General features: G+C 42.2%; 1 long non-coding RNA gene across 2 annotated transcripts in view; it reads right to left on the bottom strand.

Moving 5' to 3' along the window:
- LOC133512135 (uncharacterized) overlaps positions 1-20,804 on the bottom strand; it is a 145,758-nt gene extending 124,954 nt beyond the window's left edge. For both annotated transcript variants that reach the window (XR_009798108.1, XR_009798107.1), the window contains exon 1: positions 20,535-20,804. This is a non-coding gene — a long non-coding RNA (uncharacterized LOC133512135). The remainder of the gene's footprint in view (positions 1-20,534) is intronic.
- Between the last annotated feature and the right edge of the window lie 163 nt (positions 20,805-20,967).

Here is a 20,967-nt window from a genome sequence, read left to right as displayed (position 1 = left end):
TTTATATTCATCTTGACTTGCTGTTAATCAAGTGCTTTAAAAAAAAAAAGGATGAATTACCCCAAACAGTAAAAGGATGGGTATGCACTCCAAATATGAACCATTATCTGTTTTTTTTTTTTTTTTTTTGTGAAATACAAAACCTGAGTATGCCCATTTTTTTCTCCTCTGAATACAGTGGATTTTCTCTTAAAAAGGTAAAGACAATGCGGAGTAAAGTTTTACCTTTGAGCAATACCAGTGTAATTTTAGAAGTGTTGTCAAAGATGGTTTTACACTGCAGGGGCCTACTTTAGAGTTAGTGCCTATTTAAATTGCCCCACATTGCAATATTTAGATTTCCTGAGAACTTGGAACAAATCGCAGGCAGGCAAGTTACAAAAATGTCAACACCTGGCAGTCACTGTTTGGTCTGTGCACCATTTGGTTGGTGTTTTGTGTATACATCAGTGATCACTCTATTTTGCTGATCTGTTGATTTAAAATGCACTCGCAGCAGCTGATTCATATCAAATTTGATTTAAACTAATTGCTCACGCTAATAGATGAGAAAGCTGTTCGACTAACAGGGCGCATCTAAGATTGAATTTGCCAAATGGGGAAAATTGCACTTCAACGTTCCTCACTGAATGTGGCAAATACAAAGAAGATTATATGCAAAGACATCGATTAATTCAACTTGGGATGAATTCCGTGTTGAAATACAGGTACAGCATTGAAAGGCAGGAGCAAACGGCACAGCAGTGCATAACCATGACAAGGAGGCAGAGGCAAAATGAGAGATCATCGACAGAACAGATCTTTTCCATGTATGTAAGCATTTTTTCTTCTTTTTTTTTTTTTTTTTTAAATGGCAGGAACAAAAATTAGTGAGCATACTATATCTTGTATTCACCAATGCAATGCAGAAGCACAGGAATGATCAAAACCATGACTTGGAGTCAGTCGGAAAGGGTCAGAAATCAATGACAGAAATCTTTTCAAATATTTATTTGGGGGCATTTCAGGGCACTGTGACAATTGGTGCTGGTTTCACCCAGAGCGTTGTTTTCAACGGTGCTGTAAAAGGTTTTAAACACAATGTTGCATATGATGGGGAGGTACAACATGCCCACCAAAATTGCTCACAGTCTGTTAAACACCCATCCATCCACTATTTTCTGAGCCGCTTAACCTCACAAGGGTTGCGGGAATGCTGGAAGTGCTCCAGCTATCTTCAGGCAGGAGGTGGGAGATACCTTGAACTGGTTGCCAACCAATCGCAAAGCACACGTAAACAATCATCCTCTCTCACATTGAAACCTATGAGCAATTTAGAGTTAGCAATTAACCTTGCATGCATGTTGTCATGCGAGGAAACTGGTATGCCCGGAGAAAACCCACGCAGGCACAGGAAGTACATCCCAACTCCACACAGGCGGGGCCGGGATTTGAACCCCACCCCCCACAAGTGTGAACATTCAATCATTTATTTATAATCTCTTTGACGTCTTAATAAATCAATTCCTTCACTTCCAAGAAATACACCTGCAGACAAATACTCAGAAGAAACGTTTAAGTGTATTTTCAGTATGTGTGTGTTTTTCTTCCAAATGAGCCACATGTATTGAGCATGAACCTAACGCTTGAAAACTTCGCATGCTTGTAGAATACAAAGTGTTACTGCAGACAAAAACACAGTCAATGTATTTATACTGGATTAATGTACTGACCCATTCCTGAATTTAATATTCAGGTTTTGGCCCTCATCAAGGAAGCCTGTTGAGTGCAACATTCCTCAAGTTAAGTCATCACCACAGTATCGCCCAACAACCACCAAAGCGGTCATGAAACCTGTACAGTGTCGAGTACTCAATACATTTCTAATTTTGAACTTGAGTCTCATACTTGCTGTCGTGAGGGATTATGGATGGACTATGAGTAAGATACAGATACGCCACTAGCTTCAGTTTCAGTGGAGGCCGGAACACAAGTCTTTGCAAGTAAAGCTACGGCTCGTGAGGGCCAAGGGAACATGTTTAGCAAGAGCTGCACCTCGAAATATTTTGATCCGCAGCTTCTCTCTGAGCCACGTACTGTACACTTTCTTCCTACTCTTCCCGTCTTCGGCTCATATTTCTTCTACTGTTCCTTTCTTTCCCTCCCAACACTCCATCGACCTATTCTTGACTTCAAAGTTATATTTATGCTAAAACTGGTGTTTTTCCTGTTCCCTAGGGTGCACATTCTGTTTTGGAATACATACATCTATAATTCTACAAAAGTCAAAATAATGGGAAACAAGAAAAAAAATAAAGTACTATTTTATTGTAACGTCGCCCTTTTTCTAATTTGGTGCCTAAATAAGACATTAAGTTGAGAGCTCAATATTTGCCAGAGAATAAAATTGACCATTAATGTAACCACCCCCCCCCCCGTGCAAAAGAAAACAAACAAATTAAAACAAGACAAGAGCCTTACGCCTTACTCTTTGTTTACAATTAACAAGCATATCACTGGCAGTAGGCCAAGGCCCGTCTTTACTGAAATCGACAGAAGGTGCAGCAGCCATTGGCTCAAAATTCCTCACAAAGGTCAAATATGGTGCGCTGATGTCTCGAGTGAAATTATGATTTCAAGTACCGACCCCAGTAAATTTCTCTAAGAGTGTCCGTTAAGACAGGCTGGGAGTGCAATTTCAGAACTGTTTCAATTCATCGCCTCCGAATGTAAGCATCAGACGTAACGGATGTGCCTGTGGGAGGAGAAAACATACGACACCCTTTGCACTAAAATGAAAATCAGCATATGGTTTTCACCATCTGAAAGTATCATTAATTTCTGTCTATCTGGTCCTTTGCATTATGGTGAGCACTGTACTGGAGGTCACCCAGCTTAGCATCAATTTTATTTAGTGCCGCATCAATGCTTCTCAAGTTTGTCTCCATCGTGAGTCTTTCACTCTCTCCATCTCTCCGCCTGCTCTCTTCCTGTCTGTGCAGCTGGAATCCTCTCGTTTCTAATCACCCCACCCCACCCCCCGCCCCCTCCTCTTTCCTCTGTGTGCTGGAACCCCATCCAGCTATTTAACCACAACCCTGAAACAAACCAACATCTGTTTGGAGAACAGCCCAGTCCCGGCCTTTGCCTTCCTGCTGCGAGCACACCAGCCGCTGCAGAGTTAACCCTCCGTTGGCCAGATGCAGGGCTGGTATTTGGCCATAAACTCAGCAGAGCATTCCAGGTATTAATCGGGTGGGGGTGGTGCATTCGTGTACTCCATTATACATTTGTTACTGGCTTTTGAAAGTGGATTTCCTACTTTGACTTTTGTTCAGAGGTCACCAACCTTTTTGAGGCTGAGGGCTACTTCGTGAGCACCGATCTTATGAAGGGCTACATGTCTTTTGTTTGCAACAAACTTCCAAAATGACAAAACACCTGACACTTTACAAATATATACCGTAATTCCCGGCCTACAGAGCGCACCTGGTTACAAGCCTTATGGCCCCGTCACACCATGACGTTCTGGTCAGCGTTCTATAGCGTTGGTAGTTGCCCATGGTCACCGGGATAGCGCCAGAAGAGCGTTGTTTGGACTTTAGTGAACGTCAATGATCGCTGGGAATCGGCGGAGAACGCCGGTCCGGAAAAAAAGTTTTGAACATGCACAGAAGTTCTCACCGAGACCAGCGTTCATCAACGTTTAATTTTAAACGCTGCAGAACGTTCAAGAACGTTCGTGGAATGTTTAACTAAGGTCCACCGAACGTTACACGCGTTTGGCTATCGTTAGTCAGTCGTTACTGTAGCGTTACTTGGTTGTTACTTAATTGTTTGGTTTGCAGTGAACGACTCACTGGCGACCTGTCAACGACCACTGAACAATCCCCTACCGCACACAGCGTATAACTAAAGTCAAACGAAACTCCTTTGGCGTCCATTGAGCGTCATTCGAGCGTTTCCCGAACGTCCATGCATATGGGTATATAAACCCAAGCTTTGCATTCTTACTTGCAGCGCTAGTTGCTGAAGTCCGCACCCCACCTTTTTTTCATCTAGGCGGCATGATGCAGACTGTTCAAACTCACGAGAACAACTAAAGTGAGTTTGAAATTTTCAAAGTTTTCGTTCCCGTTCCACTGTAAAAATTACACGCCAACAAAACGCTATTCTGTCATTATTCACCCGTTTAGTCACACGCTCAACACGCTAATCTAACGTTGACAAATTGCTCATCGCGCGCCAGTGACACGTTAGCACACGCTAATGGTTTTTAGGGGTATCTTCTTTGGTCGCTGTAACAAGCTTCTCGTGCGTTAGACACGTTAAGTCATGTGTTAGACACACGTTAATCACACGCCAGATGTGTCATTCACGTTTGACAATGTTGAAAAATAGAACGATTGAAATGTTCAGAGAACGTTGACCAGAACGTCATGGTGTGACGGAGCCTTTATCGAGTACATTTGTAAAGGAAATACCACTTGGTACATACACACGCCGCAGCTGTGTAAAAGCCGCAAGTGCCCACATTGACACACAAAATATTTACAAAGATTGACGGTACAGAGAAAGAGTTTAACGCTTGCACGAATGCTAACAGGGCCAGTTAAAATAAAACTTACCGGTAAATATCAGTGAGACATGCCAACATGCTAGCACAGCGCTAACCCTAGCGCAGGGCTAACCGGGCCGGTAAAAGTCACTTCCTCAGCACATGTATTCCACCAGTCTCATTCTTACCGTTTCCGGTCGAGTGCCCCCTTGCAATCGTTAGAAAAAATGCACAAATTAGCCGCATCACCGCATAAACAGCAGGGATGAAAGCGTGTGAAAAAAGTCACGGCTAGTAGGCCAGAAATTACGGTAAATACTTTATTATACAACATTATTTTAAAATTTTTATTGATATAAGCACATCAGATTCAAAGTTTAAAAACGCAAATAATAACAATTTATGACCTGTGGTATTTTTAGAACATGCTTCCCAGGACACCCATGCGCTTGCGGGCACTGCGATGGTGACCCCTGATATAATTCAATTCTTTTTATTGTTTCCCATTGGGCTCAAGTTGAAAAGAGTCTTCTTAAATTCAAAGCAGTAATCATCTGCACACTTACATACATTATGACGACAATAAAAGGAATCACGGCATGTGTGTATATATTAATATCTCATTTTATTGACTAAATCTTCATCTAGTTCACTTGCATTGTGACAGCACAAGTCATATGGTTTAAAACACTTTGTGTGACAGGTGGCGCCTGCATTGTGACGCAAAATGCCCTCACCTGCAGAATTGGTGTGGAATAGTATCACCAGCATGTTGTGATTTTTCAATTTAACCTGTCAGTGGGATATGTTTGAGGTTCTGGACCTTCACAGAGGTCTTTGCTCCACTGAGTGCCTCTCTGGCAAGCTGAAGCAGGTCATTATTTATGAATGCAGCCATATCCCTGTAGTGATGTGCGAAACCACATACTTGAGTATCGATCCGATACCAAGGAAAATATAAGGCCTGTATCACCGATACGCATACTTTAAAAAAAAAAAAATTAAGGGCTACATGCATCATCAAATGACATTTTCATGACCTCTACGTGTTTTTATGATGTTTACTTTTTTTATTAAATAGTTAAAAGCGAGGACAATGAGTGCAAAGTTTACTGGTAAAGATAAAATGTTTAATGATCCCCCCCACACGCACACACACACACTCACACACAAGCAAAATTGAAAAATAATTTTCCCCATACATTGGCATGTCGTATGTTTTTCACTTAAATAAACAAAGTCATCACTGAAAAACAAATTAAAAACATTTCTGTTTTGCAAGTACTATTCAGAAACTTGTATATAAAAAAATTAAATAATATAAAAAGAAAAAATCTCCCTTGACTGCACCTTTTTTCTGGATTTTTTTATACTTAAAATAAACAAATTGTTCAAAATGATCACTCAAAAGCAAATGTTACAAAACTTTTCAACTAATTCATTTTTCATAGAGGAAGAGGAGCGCCACGTCACATTGTGTGCACTCCTAAGTCGCATAACGGCACAAAATCGAAACAAGGGGGGGGGGGGGGCAAAGTGGGCCTTCCCCGAGGTGAAATAAAAGTCTGTGGTCCGGCGACCTGGCTGTCGTCTGTTTGACAAAACCACAGCGGTGCATAAAAGAGCATAAATGAAACTACTGCATCAATCATGTCACCCTATTATCGATCCAATACTGAAACTGACGTGGTATTGATACAATGGCTATCCCCCTACTACATTATCCCAATTTATAGGAATGGAAAAGCGAGGAATGAAGATTAGCCGAAGTAAGATGGAATATATTTGCATGAATGAACGAGGTGGAGGGACAAGAGTGAGGCTACAGGGAAGATATCGAGTGAGCGTCGAGAACTTCAAATACTTGGGGTCAACAGTCCGGTGCAATGGTGAGTTTGGTAAAGAAGTGAAGAACCAGATCCAAGCAGTTGCAAGAGGTGGAAGAAGCTGGTGTTAGAGAGGAGGATGCAGATGGGAGGCTTACATGGACAAGGATGACACCCTGTGGCGACCCCGAAAGGGACAAGCCGAAAGGAACAGCGGAGGAACTACCGTATACTTATACAATATGTCTATGGAATGCATGCGTTTCAGTAGACAGGTACATTTGAATATTCTCTTTTTTCAGGGATGTAGCTCTTACAGTCAATTTTAGTGACCTAAAAAAAAATGAATATAATAAATAAAGAGAGAGTATTAAGTGTTCAAATACTGTGCCTAATTCAGAATAATTTAAAAACTGAACAACAAACAAAGCTAAAATAACCCTAACAAATGTACTTCATCTTTGATCCCATGAGTAGAAGCAAAACAATGCATTGTAGGTAGAAGTCTTTTCCAGAATTTGGAGCTTAACTTCGGGGGTGCGTATTATATCGTACGAACATGTACATTATACATGAGAATTTACAGTTATCACGATTAATTACAGAGCATATAAACATCTTTTTAAATTGAGTCCAACCCTGACTTATATTTTCCATCTGATGTAATTGCTGATCAATCCTAGTACTGGTATTTTCTTTCCTCCTGTGTTGAGTTATTTTGTTATTGACTTTTATTTAGAATCACTCAATACCGTCTCTTCTATTTCTTCTCAAACCGTGTACAGTATGAGCAGGCATCATTTCTGTAGGTTTTTCTCATCGATTTTAGTTGTGTTTTCTCTGTTCCTTCTGAAACCACATACAGTAATTATTGTTGTTGAGGAACAGATGGATATGTATTTTGACATATAAACATTGTTTTTAAGCTGAGAGTTTAAGAGTTTTTCAAAAATATTCACTCATCATGAAAGTTGACTGGTTGTTATCATGATTTTCTGGTGTGTTTCATGCTCGGCATGTCCAGTGGTGCAACAGAGGATTGTCACCACCTCGTGGAAGAAAAGGTAGCTGCGACAGCTAGCCAACTGCCAGTTGCTTGGGGCAATACAAATTATCTTTCCACTAGCAATTCCCCTGGCACATACATGCAAGTCAGGGCGACTGGGCAACTGCTCATGAGGAGCTGAGTTCAAAGCAGAAACCAGCTGCTTATCCTGTGCCTGATGTCTCGTTTTGCATGTCACATTCAACTCAAAGGCTAAGAAACCAACTCTGCTTGTTGGCAGGTTAGGCATGTGAGGTTGGTGATAAAGGGGTCTGCTGACAAATGAATCTTGGGGGAAAGCAACCAGATGTTGTATTTGAAGTTGTCAGGAAGGGGGACAAATCGACGTAACCTACCGGTAGTCATACAGTACTGAAAATGATGTCATCATTGAGGTCTGTCTATGCAGAAGTGACTATGATTAAAGTGCCCCAAAAAATAAATCTGTGTTTTGTTTCTAAATACACGCAGCATGTTTTAAGTGGCGACACAACGGCCGACTGGTTCGAGCGTCTACCTCACAGTGCTGAGGACCGGGGTTTGAATCCTGGCCTCGCCTGTGTGGAGTTGGCAGGTTCTTCCCATGCCTGTGTGAGTTTTCTCCGGGCACTCTGGTTTCCTCCCACATCCCAAAAACATGCATGGGAGGTTAATTGAGGACATGAAATTGTGAATGTATGAATGTGAGTGTGTATCGTTGTCTGTATGTGACCTCCGACTGATTGGCAACCGGTTCAGGGTGTACCCTGCCTCCTGCCCGATGATAGGGCTGGGATCGGCTCCAGCATTCCTGCGATCCTTGTGAGAATAACCATCTCAGAAAATGAATGGACGGATGTTTGAAGTGCTGAAAATCTGTGCAAAGACTGAGAACAAAATAGTACAGAATGATTGAGGTATAGCATGAAACTCTCTCACCTGACTGATTTTCACAATTTTGTGGATTGGGTTAAAACGTATCCTTGTGAGGTCACCAGGATAAGACGATGATGTACCAAACACGATTATCCCATGCAGTGGCCATTTGGCGTGATTGCATCTTCCCTGTGGATAACTCACTTCTACCAGTGTAGCGTGAAGCAGCCATGGAACTACACCCATAATTCCCCAAAATATATCGTCCCTGAAGCGTCATGTTTGTTTTATTTGGAGGCGGCATCTTGTTTTTAGCACCATCCCCATCGTGTTTCAAGGCAGCGGCAAATCGAAATTATTGCAAGCCGGACATCACTTAGGGAAGCCGCTGGAGAAGCATTCCGGGCGACCGCAGTCTCACAATTTCCTGCCACACGTCGCGCGGGCTCATCGGCCCACAATTACCGTAACACAATCCATCCAGGACGACTCTGTTTTCTTCCTGTTAGGGAGAACTGTTTTGTCTTCCTCATGGTTGAGGCAATTTTATTATACAGCAAAAGCTATTTTCTATATTTTCCCTAAATAAAATGTGCTCGTGTTTGCCCTTGTAAGCCAAAGTATTATTGAGCATGGTTTGGACTTAATGTCACAGTAGAAGTTGCTTCTCACATTGCAATGTCATTTCATTATCAGAATGCTTATCTGAGTTCTGTAGACTGCTGGATTTAGGAACAGGCTAAGGAATTTACAAATAATGGGTCTCATTTACAAGGCCGAATTGGTCTTCAAGTAATGAACAAAGTTCAATGTGGTAGTCTGGCTGTCTGCTTTACATCACACTTGCAGTTTTGATAGGCTCTCATATAAAAGGACATTCTTCTCTACTGTGAGGGGTTTAAATGATTGACATGGTAATCTTCCAGTCGTTGAGGGTGCCATTCCCTAACTGAAAGGCGACGCCTCCGATTTTGACAGCACCGGTTTTATCGTTTCACTCAACATATAAAATGAACAATCAAATCTCGTGAAGACCTGAGCTAAGCTTTTGTCAAGTCAAGTGACAGCTCATCAAAAGACAGACTCGATGGCCCATATGCTTAGTAGTTGTGGTTAATAGCTCAATGTTCTTCAACGTGCTGCCACGGAAAAGGATCATAAAGCAAATGGTCGTCGACAATTTACTGAGACGGTTTATCAGAAAAATCAAAAGGAGTATTTTGGTTAAGTGCAAGAGGAGGAGGAAGCCACAAGAGCTTTTACAGTTTAGCTTCTGACGCATGAAGAAAGCATTGTCGCCCATTTGTGAAACATACTATACATGTGTGATTTGGATTGGAAATATTTAGGAAAACATAACAGTTGGAGCTGGCCCTCCTCTGGTCTTGTCTGCTTGCTTATTCAGTCCACCGCAGAAGCCAAAAGGAACAAAATTACCGCTATGCCGTTACAAAAATAGTCAAATCTGTTTTGTAACCATCACATCTACTTATGCTGTTTTGAGTTCTGCAATTTTGTCGAGCACTCATTTCTTTGCTCATCACAGAATTGACAGATGTCTGCAGCCAAATTGAGAAGAAATTGTTTGGTAGGCCTTAAGGATTCGATTGTGTATAGAGCGCAGAGCTTTTTTGTGGGTGTGCCTTGTATAGTTTTTCCTGCTCAGGGGCTGAGCTATAATTGCTTGTTTAAGGATAATAACAAGGGAAGACTCTCCGAGGAACCCCACGCCGCAATCACCAGCCTTGAGGCGAACGCCACAACCGCACTGCAGTGTGAAAAAGAAGTGGAAGATGGGGGTGGGAGCATAGGAAGGCACAGACAGATTGGATGGTAATTAGGGGTTTATTTTTCCTCCAGACTGAATGAGCAGCTGCATAACTCTCACCTGCACAGAAGGGATTTGCCGTTGTTTGTGCCCGTGATCACTTTCTTATAAGCCTTTGTCATTTCTGTATGGCTATCCCCTAAGGACTACGAATTTCCCCCTTTGGTTCTGTTCCGTGAGAATGTATATGTTTAATGGAATGCGGGGATGGCAGCCAGCGCACGCAGCAGACAGTGCCAGATAATTAAATTAAGGGCTGCACTCCAGCAACCAAGAGGCTAAATGTGATCCCTGAGAACATTTGAAATAAAAAACGGATAAAAACTGTTTTGGAAAGCAAAAACGCAACACCCAAAGATGTAACAGATGTTTAGTTAATTCACAAATGGGGGAACAAAAGCTTGTGTGTGTGTTTCAAGCATCAGTTAAGGAGTTTGATGAAACTTCTCCGTACCTGTAAATCGTGATCAGAAGAAATAGTTGCACTCCTGGAAAAGATTACGAGGTCAGTTGTTGGTTTTATTATGGGCATGAATCTGCAAATTCATTCATGTGTTGCTGCAGTTCCGTGTGAACGTTTGTCGTTTCAAAACCACACGCATTATACGGCCTGCGTTTTCGCTGCGTATCAGAGCAATGTAGCATGGCGCGTAGCGTGGAACCACATAATCACTAATTCCATGATGGTCTCAACTAGGGTTGTCCAACATTTGACACCATGCATAGTACACTTCTTCAAATGACTGCTGTTTTAGAGCAGCACCACCCTGTGTCAAAAGTAAAACATACAATGCCAACAAACTCTTTGCAAATATTTCTTAGACCTTTTTGAACCTGAGAGTTTATTCTTGGTGATTCATTTGAATGAGTACCAGTTTAATACACATTTCTGGAATAACAAATGTGTTGAAATGATCTTACATCTTACTACTAATAACAGTGGGTCATTTTTTTGGGTGGGGGGGGGGGGGGGGGGGGGGGGGGGGCTGTTAGGTCAAGTAGAATTGAATACCTGTCCTTTCTTAGTATTATAATTGATGCTTATTGCAAATCAAAGTCGGTCAGTCCAACAGACGAACATTTCTAGAGGGGAAACAATGCACTGTACACAATTATACAAACAACCATTCTAACTAATTTTTTGGCACACTCTTAAACACTTCTTAAATTTAACTGTATTGAATTGCACAGTGGCGCAGCTGATAAAGCGTTGGCCTCACAGTTCTGAGGACCCGGGTTCAATCCTGGCCCCGCCTGTGCGGAGTTTGCATATTCTCCTTTCTGCCTGCTTGGGTTTTCTCCGGATACTCCGGTTTCCTCCCACATCCCAAAAACATGCAACATTTATTGGACGCTCTAAATTTCCCCTAGGTGTGATTGTGACTGCGGCTGTTTGTCTCAATAGCAACTAGTTCAGGGTGTAGCCCGCCTCCTGCCCGTTGACAGCTGGGATAGGCTCCAGCACTCCCACGACCCTTGTGAGGATAAGTGGCTAAGAAAATGGATGGATGAATTGTTTTGGGAATGTGCAAGGAAGATGTAGCAGAGAAGACCCATGCAAGCACGAGTAGAACATCAAAACTCCAGACAGGAAAGCTGGAGTTTATATTAGAAACTGAACTTCAGGAGAGTGAGGCACAAGCTGTGAACCACTATGACAAGGTGCTGCCTGTCAGTTTAATTGACTCCAATTATTTTGGAGTTATTTAGTTTGCAGATGATTTGTTCACTAATAATCTCCTCTGCTGCGTCTCATCTAATTTCAGTTGCGCCTGATCTCATCAGCCACGGTGTGGTGTGTAACCAATCAATCTTGGCCAGTCCTGGTGCTTTCCCCACCTCAGTGAGTCATCACACTCACTCTGCTCATGTCACCCAGTCAGTCTGCGCAGGTCCCACACCAAGTTGTGTCTCAAATGAATCATTAATTTGAGTCCATTTCAGATGAACCCGTTTTTGTGTCACCTGATTTAGTAATGAATCAGGGATGATTTTAAAGGGGACATATTTTGGAAAATTGACTTGCGATTGTTGTGCTGTGACCCACACTACACTATAGTAATTTGCCAAGATCCTAGGTTTTGTTTGGGAAACTTACAGGAACTGCTTGTCTATCACAAAAATTCTCGCTATATCAGGGATATTTGTACTTTCTCATGATCGTTTAATTGGGTTTTTACTGCATGCAGTGGTACCTCGACTCAAAAGTGCACTAACATCGAGTCTTTAGGATACAAGCTGTTTTGTTAATTTTGAAGTCAGTCTTGCGTGTCAAAATTTGTTGCAAATAGAGATGTACTTCCAACTACTTACAGCAAGTTTTCTCGGACAAACGTGTCATCATATGGGTTTTCGGGTATGTTCTATTTTATGTTATATTCATCTGTTTTGCACAGCCCTCTTCGGGTTACCCCACAAAATATTTATTTTTTCCCTGACCCAACAAGATGAAAAGGTGACTAAATTGGGAACTTTTTTTCAATATTTTAAACACATTTTACGTATAGACAATAACAAATCAATCACTTTAATCAATGGCTGTGAAGATGACATGATGATACATAAAACATTATAAACAATTGAAGGATTCCATTCAGGCTACATTGTGACCATATCCAACAATTCAGTTCATCTTGGTATCACTTTTATACACAACAGAACCTTTTTTTTTTTTTACATTTTCTTTTTGATCCGGATGCAGGCTTTTGCATGTGCTGTTCATCATTGTGGTGTAGCATACTGTTTTGCTGTGCAGTTATGATTATGAACACACTGTTATAATTATTAATGGATGCTTAGTTGACATTGATATTAGTCAAGCTGTTGTGAAAGCCAAAGAAAACAGAAAATATTAAAGCCTGGCTTAAAAATCATGGATTACGTGGGTTACCCAAAGTATCTCAGAGAGGCCTTCTTTTATAAGGATCTTTATAAAGGATTAGTAAGAGTGGGGGTGTTTTTTTTTATGTGTCATTTTATTGTATTTTTTTTTCCACTGTTGGAGTCCACTCTTTAAGGCTTTATGCTACTGTCACATAATGGCCTCTCCTGTCACAAGGCTGTCTGATGCCATTAATTTGACTCTCCCGCAATGTTCTCTGGGGCTACGTCCTATACACCAAACTCTGCTTTTCAATGTGTCACATTTCTCTCTGTCCCTCTCGCCATCTTTTCAAAAGAGCACCAAGGCACTGCTGGAGAGTCTTTTCAGGAAAACCATGCAAAGTAGAGGATAGACAAAGGGTTTCAACCTGCCACGTCTTTGAAAACATGCAAGAGGGACAAGGTCTTGGCATGAATTATACAGTGCAGTCCAAATTGCTTCGTGAGGCAAAGTCTCTCTAAAAAGGAAAACAAAACGGCACGGAAAAAGAGAACCCGAGGAGGGATTTGGAGTGCCCTAGTCACCTGAAGTTCCTACACCCTGTGAGTACATTCCAGTCATCCTGAAAGCCAGCCTGAATGGACGGTAGAATGAGTGTGTATGTGTTTTGTATACACATACATGATGAGGCCCAGGAGATATTGCGATCCCCTGCTGGCTCTGCTCTTTTCATTAAATAGCCACGATGACAGAGATGGCCTCTCCATCTCAGGCGACCCCCTGGAGGGCCAACATGGCACTGTCGTCTTTATAGGTTCTATTGGCAATGGAGCCGTCTGATTTTCTATGTCAAGGTTTATTGAGAGAATAAAAAGGATTCTGTGATGAGGGTATTGTAGTGTCAATGTCACTATATGCTGTTCAACTGCACTATGTCACACGTTTTGGACATCTTCAGCACACTTGGGCACCAGGCTGAACACATGAATAATATTGAGGCTATAGAATAAAAAAGAAAAAAAAAACTCATGTTTACGTTTTATGGTAGTTGCCTCACAGCAGCAAGTGGGCTGGAGGGGTTCGATGGACAATGGTCCTCAAGAGCTGACCATTAATTGGCACTGGATGAGAGAGAGGAACTTGACCCAACTTCAGCTAGTGGACAAGACCATCATTCAGAATGACATCAGACCCACAGTCCATGAATGTGGTGAGAGTACGGGGTCCATCAGGGAAAAGAAGCTGCGAAGAATAATGGTGAAGGTAACCTTGTCTTCCTCTGAAGCAAAGGTGTTGGGTTACAGGTAGAATAACAAAGACCAGCTTATCAGGAAGGGATCGTCACATCTCTGGATCCCTGATGCAATGTTCTGGGAGACCCACCCTTAGCTTTGGACTGTTCTCAGTGAGGGTGCAGCACCTGGTGGTGCTGAGGAATGGACTGGGGCAACTGGCTGGGTTAAAGCATCTATGAACTGCTGCGTATGAGTGGCTTGCGCTGTTAAAGCCTGTGCTTGGGCATCAGGCTGTCTTGCTTTGGCTGTCGCCGCGGCTGCCATTATCGTTTCTTTCTGCTGGAATGACAGACTCAACAACCTTGAAGTGGTTCTCCGATGAGGTAGTGTGTGGTGGGTCAATGACTGTCGAGAGTTTACTGACGCCAGCATGACTTAAGACTCAAATACAGCCCACCGGGAAAGTTGGAAAGGTTTTTAATCATCAATTGGAGATCAACCGTTACAGGTCAAGTCGAAATCTAAAATCCTTTTCCAACTTTCCTTATGTGCTGCACTTGGGGCATGAATCATACTCCCCCTGTGTCACAATGTGGTGCGTTTACATGATACTTTACAATTGACTCTTGCACTTCATAATGTCACAGAGCACGGTCGACCTATTAGCTGTTTTGAAGCAACAACCGTACAGGTAGAACAACCAGTTCAGGGTCTGGAAAGTGCCTCCTCCTCCTTTGTTCTGTTAACGTGAATTACTCATCGGGCCAAAGGAGGTACCAATATATTCACAGTATTGCTTTGCCTCAGCTGTCTCAATCAATTCAGGGCTCTCAACCATGTTTTTTTTTTACGTTTTGGTCATGTCCTTGTCTGCAAAGCTGGATTTGTATGGCCTTCGCCGTCCTTGGATAGGCTGTCGGTCCACCTTGTCAGGAATGATGAAGATGACCCGGTCATTGCACTCTCCTGTGCGCCGGGAGAACCTTCTGGACTTTTGCTCCTTGAATTTAATCTCCCCCATGTGATGAAATAGTCCATACTCTGCAGGAGGGTGAATGTGCATGGCACAGTTCATAGGACTGCTGACAAATGAACACCGTCCAGCATGTGCCTTGCCCCAATAAGGATGACTTGACCTGGAGGAGCCCCCCAGCCCCCAAGTTGTCGGAAGACTCACTTTCTGGTCTTGGAAGTATTGCACGTCTATCGTCTTAATAAAATTAGCCTTTTTGCATTTTAAATATCCATCCATCCATTTTCTCTGCCGCTTCTCCTCAAGACGGTCGCGGGGAGTGCTGGAGCCTATCCCAGCCATCATTGGGCAGGAGGCATGGTACACCCTGAACTGGTTGGCATCTAATCGCAGGGCACATGAAGACACACACCAGTTGCACAATCACAATCACACCTAGGAGCAATTTAGAGTCTCCAATTGATGCTGCATGTTTTTGGGATGTGGGAGGAAACCGGAGTGCCCAGAGAAAACCCAGGCAAGCACGGGGAGAACATGCAAACTCTACACGGGTGGGGCTGGGATTTCAACCCTATCTTCATATGCGCCATTGTGCCGCCTGGCATCGATCTATAACAGTCTAAATATTTTGCTCCAACAGTGGGGTTCACGTCTTTGTAGCGCTCACACATAATACCCAAATAGCTTGGAGCACCAGGAGGTTCATTTTTCTATGATCTCGTGTTGTGAACTCCGCTTTTGTTATGACCCCCTCTGCCTCAATCCCACACGCAAACATTTTACCAGTGACAACTCAGCTGGAGTATGCAACCAATATTATATTTCAGCAAAAATGACACTGAAAGCACAGAAAAGAAACAGTGGAACTGAAAAAGAATTCTTTTATTTTGTATTTTGCTTTTTAGTCTGGCTTCAATGTTCCATCTTGCAACACGCTATGCTATGGAACACGAAATGACACCAGCTGACTCTTATTAACTACATCATCAAAATTTAGCATGGTGGTGAATTATATTTTAATCAGTCCATCCACTCATCAATCTTCTTCCTTTTCTTTGGGGTCAAATTGCTGGGGCAGCATCCTAACCAGAAGCACTTCAACTGGGTCCTCTCTATGCGAAGGAACAGTAGATGAACAGAGCACCTCCCAAATAAGAGAGATTTTCACCCTATCTTGACAATAACACCAGTCATACAGGGACCAAAAAAGCCCATATTAAAAACTCCCGTACCCCAATACTACTGGGGCACCCTTCACAGGACCCTCCCAAGGGACACAGTCGAAGCCCTTCTCCAAGTGCACAAAACACATGTAGACTGGTTGGGCGGACTCTCATGCGCCCTCTAGAACCCTGCTGAGGGTGCAGAGCTGGTCCATTGTTCCACAGGCAGAAGGAAAACCACACTGCTCCTCCTGAATGCGTTGCGATGAATGTGATTCTCACTGTAGTTGGAACACACTTTCCAGAACCCATGGATAAAAAGGAAGACCACCATCTCCGTTTGCTAATCCAGAAGCAAAGATGCATTTCACTTGGCCTACCAGTACCACTCATGGTGCTTCCAGAGTACCACGGGCCAAAAAGGCCTCATAGCACTTCATCCTCAGCTTGACAGTATCCTTTACCACTGGAGTTAGACAACGTGGTCCAGGATTCCTGCCACCTTACAACCTCATCTCCCGGCTCACGATGGAAGGTGTAGAAAATGATCCACTCAGATCACATCACATCAGCACCTCAGTCTACTACGTAAGAACACTTCTTCCACCATTGGAGCCAATCCTGGGATATCAGCTCATCATCACTGTTTGAAGGAATAAAATTGTAATTTAAAAAAAATGTGCACAACAAACACAGATATTTACACAGATTGAAATTGGTATTCTGCCCTTTTCCACTTGGAGTGAAACATACGACCACTAGAGCGCCTTGTTTTATGGTACTGGTAAACTATATTTACTTCATAGTATTTAAATCTCATCACATGAAAAGGTTTTGCAATAAATGTCATGAAAGACTATTTTCTTTAATTAGTCACTACTTTGTATATCATTCTCCCAAGATAAAATATTCTCACCAAAGTATTCAAACTAATGTAATAAAATGTTTTGCGCTTGTTTATCAGATGAACCTTGATTTTTTTTTCTACTTACTGTATGTGACGATTTAGTAAGTTATGTAAACATTTTGGTTCTTTGATTAAAAAACAAAACGAAAAAATAAACTACAAATTATAACAATTCATAGTTGCCTGATAAATTGATGTTTCCAAGCAACCCCACTTAATGAAGAGTCCCTCACTGGCCACACAGGCTTCCGTTTTTCAGTGTGAAGACCTCACACCGATGGGCCTCCCTGCTTTTCTTCTGCCTTCTATTCTTCATTATCTAATTCAAGTGTCAATTTTAAGCCAACGCCTGTGTTGATCCTTTCTTCCGCCGTTGTCTCTGCTCAGTAGGGCAGCACTACTGTCACTTGATCGTTGATCCAATTAATTTTGGGAACCTTTTTGTCCTTCTTTACAAGTACGAAGGCCACTGAATATAAATGTGCAACAAAAGGAGTGAGTGAACACAGAGCGGTGTCATTGATTGACACCAGAGGCAAAACTCCTCTGTGCTGCCATAATGGCAGATCGAGTTATGGAACCTCAGCCGAGAACGGTGGCCGTGATGAAAGAGCTGAACGTGTCTAATTAACTTGTGTCAAATAAAAATTTTCAGCTTGACACAAGTAACTCAGCTTTTTATCGGTCCACCTCCTGGTAGGGCTTTTTAAATGCGCAGCTTATTGAACCGACGTTATTTTATTGGATTTTTTTTTTATTTTATAGAGTGCACACCTGGCATCTTTATGCACCATTATTTGGTGATAAACAGTGGGCAGTGCCATGGAGCCTTTTTAAGTGGTTGTACACTTGTAGGAGGGAAGCAGCTATTCCACACTATACTGTCTTTTGTCAAATCTGGGTTAATTTATCCTTTTTGCCTGACTGGCCATATTCCCAATGTTTCATGGTTAGTCGGGCAATTTCGATATTTGGACAAAATGTATTATAATTAGGATAAGTACATATAATAAATGTTGCACAGCGTTCATCATCATTCCTGCCTTGACTTTTGGGATAGGTGTGGCTGATTGGACAGCAGGAGGGCAGGTTTAAAACTGTGAATAAACTAGTGGGCCAAATGCAGTTCATGAGTAAGAATAATGAAAATAAAAGTAGAAACTTTACAGGGGTGGGCAACCCACGGCTCTCGAGGTGCATGCAACTCTTTGCGTCCTTCATTGCGCTTCTTGTGAAGGCGCAAAAGCATACTGAAGTTCTGTTTTTGTTTAATGTGTGTGCACACACATGCTTTGCTTGAGTTCATTACGGTAGTTGCAAGTGTGCTTTGCTTTTGTTTATTATGGTATTTGCGTGTGCGCTTTGCTTGAGTTTATTACGGTTGTTACGGGTATTGTGAGAGCAAGCTCAGTGTGTGTGGGCATGTGCCTTGATGGATGAGTGAGACGAGACTGTGCAGGCGTGTGCATTAGGAGGGTTAGAAGGGGGGAAAAAAATCGTGAGGATGACCGGGTAAGAGTAGCTTTATTGTTCCCGCCACGCAGCTTAGCTGTGCAACGAGAGATGGGAGGACGGCCCCGGCCGCGGAGAAGACATCTCCTGACCACGTCAAATGACCATAGCAGGGAAGGTTAACACAGTTTAATTTCAGCTCACTTCACTCGAACATTGACCTGGAATTTCCACAAGGGACTAAACACCGCAGTCACAAGTTAATCACTTGGGGGGAAAAAAATATAACACAGAGAAGCGGGTTCACTTCATAAAAAAACAAATAATAATAATAATAATGAAGCATCCAGAGATTAATGCTTCCATCTTGTCAACTGGCTTGGAACATTGCAAGGGCCAAAAAGCCATGCAATGAAGTGTAACTTGTTTTTAAAAAAATGACGTGATGATGTTGTTGAAATGCTGTGCCCTAAAAACAAAAATCTTAAACAAATTGTATCAGACCTTCAACTGTCCCGCCACACTGGAGAACATAGAATATTTGACATGAGCATGGGTGCTGATTCACAGTTGCTCTCAGACCTCCAATCATATGAGTATTTTAATGTTCCATTAGATGAGAATTGTAACATACAAGACAGAACTTGGTTATATAGTTAGTTTGTCTGTGAGAGAGAACACAATTTTATTTGTTTCAAGATTACTGACCTGTAGTCTTGGTACTAGGTAGGAGTTGATTTTTCTTATGTTGGTGTGTGACATTTACAATAAATCTGTCTGAGCAAAGGCATGTGTGTGAGAAGGGAATGATCTTCCTGTGTATGATGTGGCTCTTTGCCGTAACACAATAAAAAAAAAAATGTGGCTCTTCATTTCTGACAGCCACAGTCACAAATGGGAAATGCACTGAATTCACATGACTTGTACACTGTTAACATGGTACAACATTAACGCTGCACTAGTTTATACGAGCATAAGGTATTCTGAAGAGATGAGGAGGTGATGGTGCCCAAGCGCACAAGGTTCATTTACAGCACAGAGTACCACGTTTGCTTCATCCACAGAACTGGAAAAATCTGATCATTCTTGCGAGCACTGTCAGTGTGCACTGGGAACAAGGCAGAAAAGGGCATCAAATGGGCTCCAATTTGAAAATGATATAAGAGTGTTTCATCAAAGTAGGTGGTGTCTTATTACGGCCTTTTCTCAAATTGGGTTTAACTTTTGCTTTCTTTTTTTTTTTAACTATTTGGGGTTTCGGATCCAATATATGAATTGTGTACTTGTCGACAAGGCCGAGCCGGCCACTGGCCTTGTCGGCCGCGGTGGTGAGATGTTTTCTCTTCTTCAAAAAGAGCTTCCATGTCAGAAGGGGCGTGTTCATCTCCAACATTTGGGGCCACAGCGTGTTTTCAATGGCGAATGTCCGGGGTGACGTCACGGGCAGGAGAAGCAGCCAATATGGCGACCACTTGGACGTCAAATGATACTTCTGCAACTTTGCGCATGGATGACGTGTTCTCCGCTCATATTTATTTTCTCGTATAGATATTGAAGTGAATAATGTTATATGTATTTTTCATTTCTATTTTAGAATGTTTACAGGGATGACACTTGACCATGAATGTTACTTTATTATTGTTTTTTTTTTTAATGTACATCTTAAATACTATTTTAGGGTCACTGATGGTCTAGTGCAGGGGTCAGGAACCTTTTCGACTGAGAGAGCCATAAAGGCCAATATTTTAAAATGTAACTTCAAAAGAGCCATTCAGTATTTTAAAAACTAAGTACAGGTGTATATGCACATTTATGTAAGACCGGTACTTTTAGAGTACAATAAGTCTCCGAATTATTTTAAATAACATTGTTACACTGTTGCTTCTTACCATTAATGCGACAGCTAGTGCTGCACGGTTTGCTGATGGCTTTGGAGTTCATACATCGTCAGATTAAGCTTCACGCAGGCGTTGACATTTCCATCCGTTCATCGTGAACGTATTTCAATTTGATTCGCCATCATGCTGGTACGATCGTGACAGTTCTTGCCAATGTTACACTATTCACGACAGACGTCTCAGACGGTGTGGAAAAACGTTCATTTGCTGCTTTCACTGGAGGGAAAACTCTCGAGGAGTAAATTCACAACATCTCGCGAGTCTTCCTCACAACGCCGATCGCTTCTTCGCGCGCGCGCTCGCTTTCTTCTTCTTCTTCTTCGGCCAATTGCATCAGCAGATATCTTACCGCCACCTGGTGGCAGGCGGAACATGCAAACCTCTGTCCATCTCCCCCACACAGAACATAATAATTATATGATAA

This window comes from Syngnathoides biaculeatus, chromosome 2 (genome assembly GCF_019802595.1).
Source record: "Syngnathoides biaculeatus isolate LvHL_M chromosome 2, ASM1980259v1, whole genome shotgun sequence".
In the NCBI taxonomy this organism is placed as follows: domain Eukaryota; kingdom Metazoa; phylum Chordata; class Actinopteri; order Syngnathiformes; family Syngnathidae; genus Syngnathoides; species Syngnathoides biaculeatus.
This window is presented reverse-complemented; position numbering and strand designations above follow the sequence as displayed.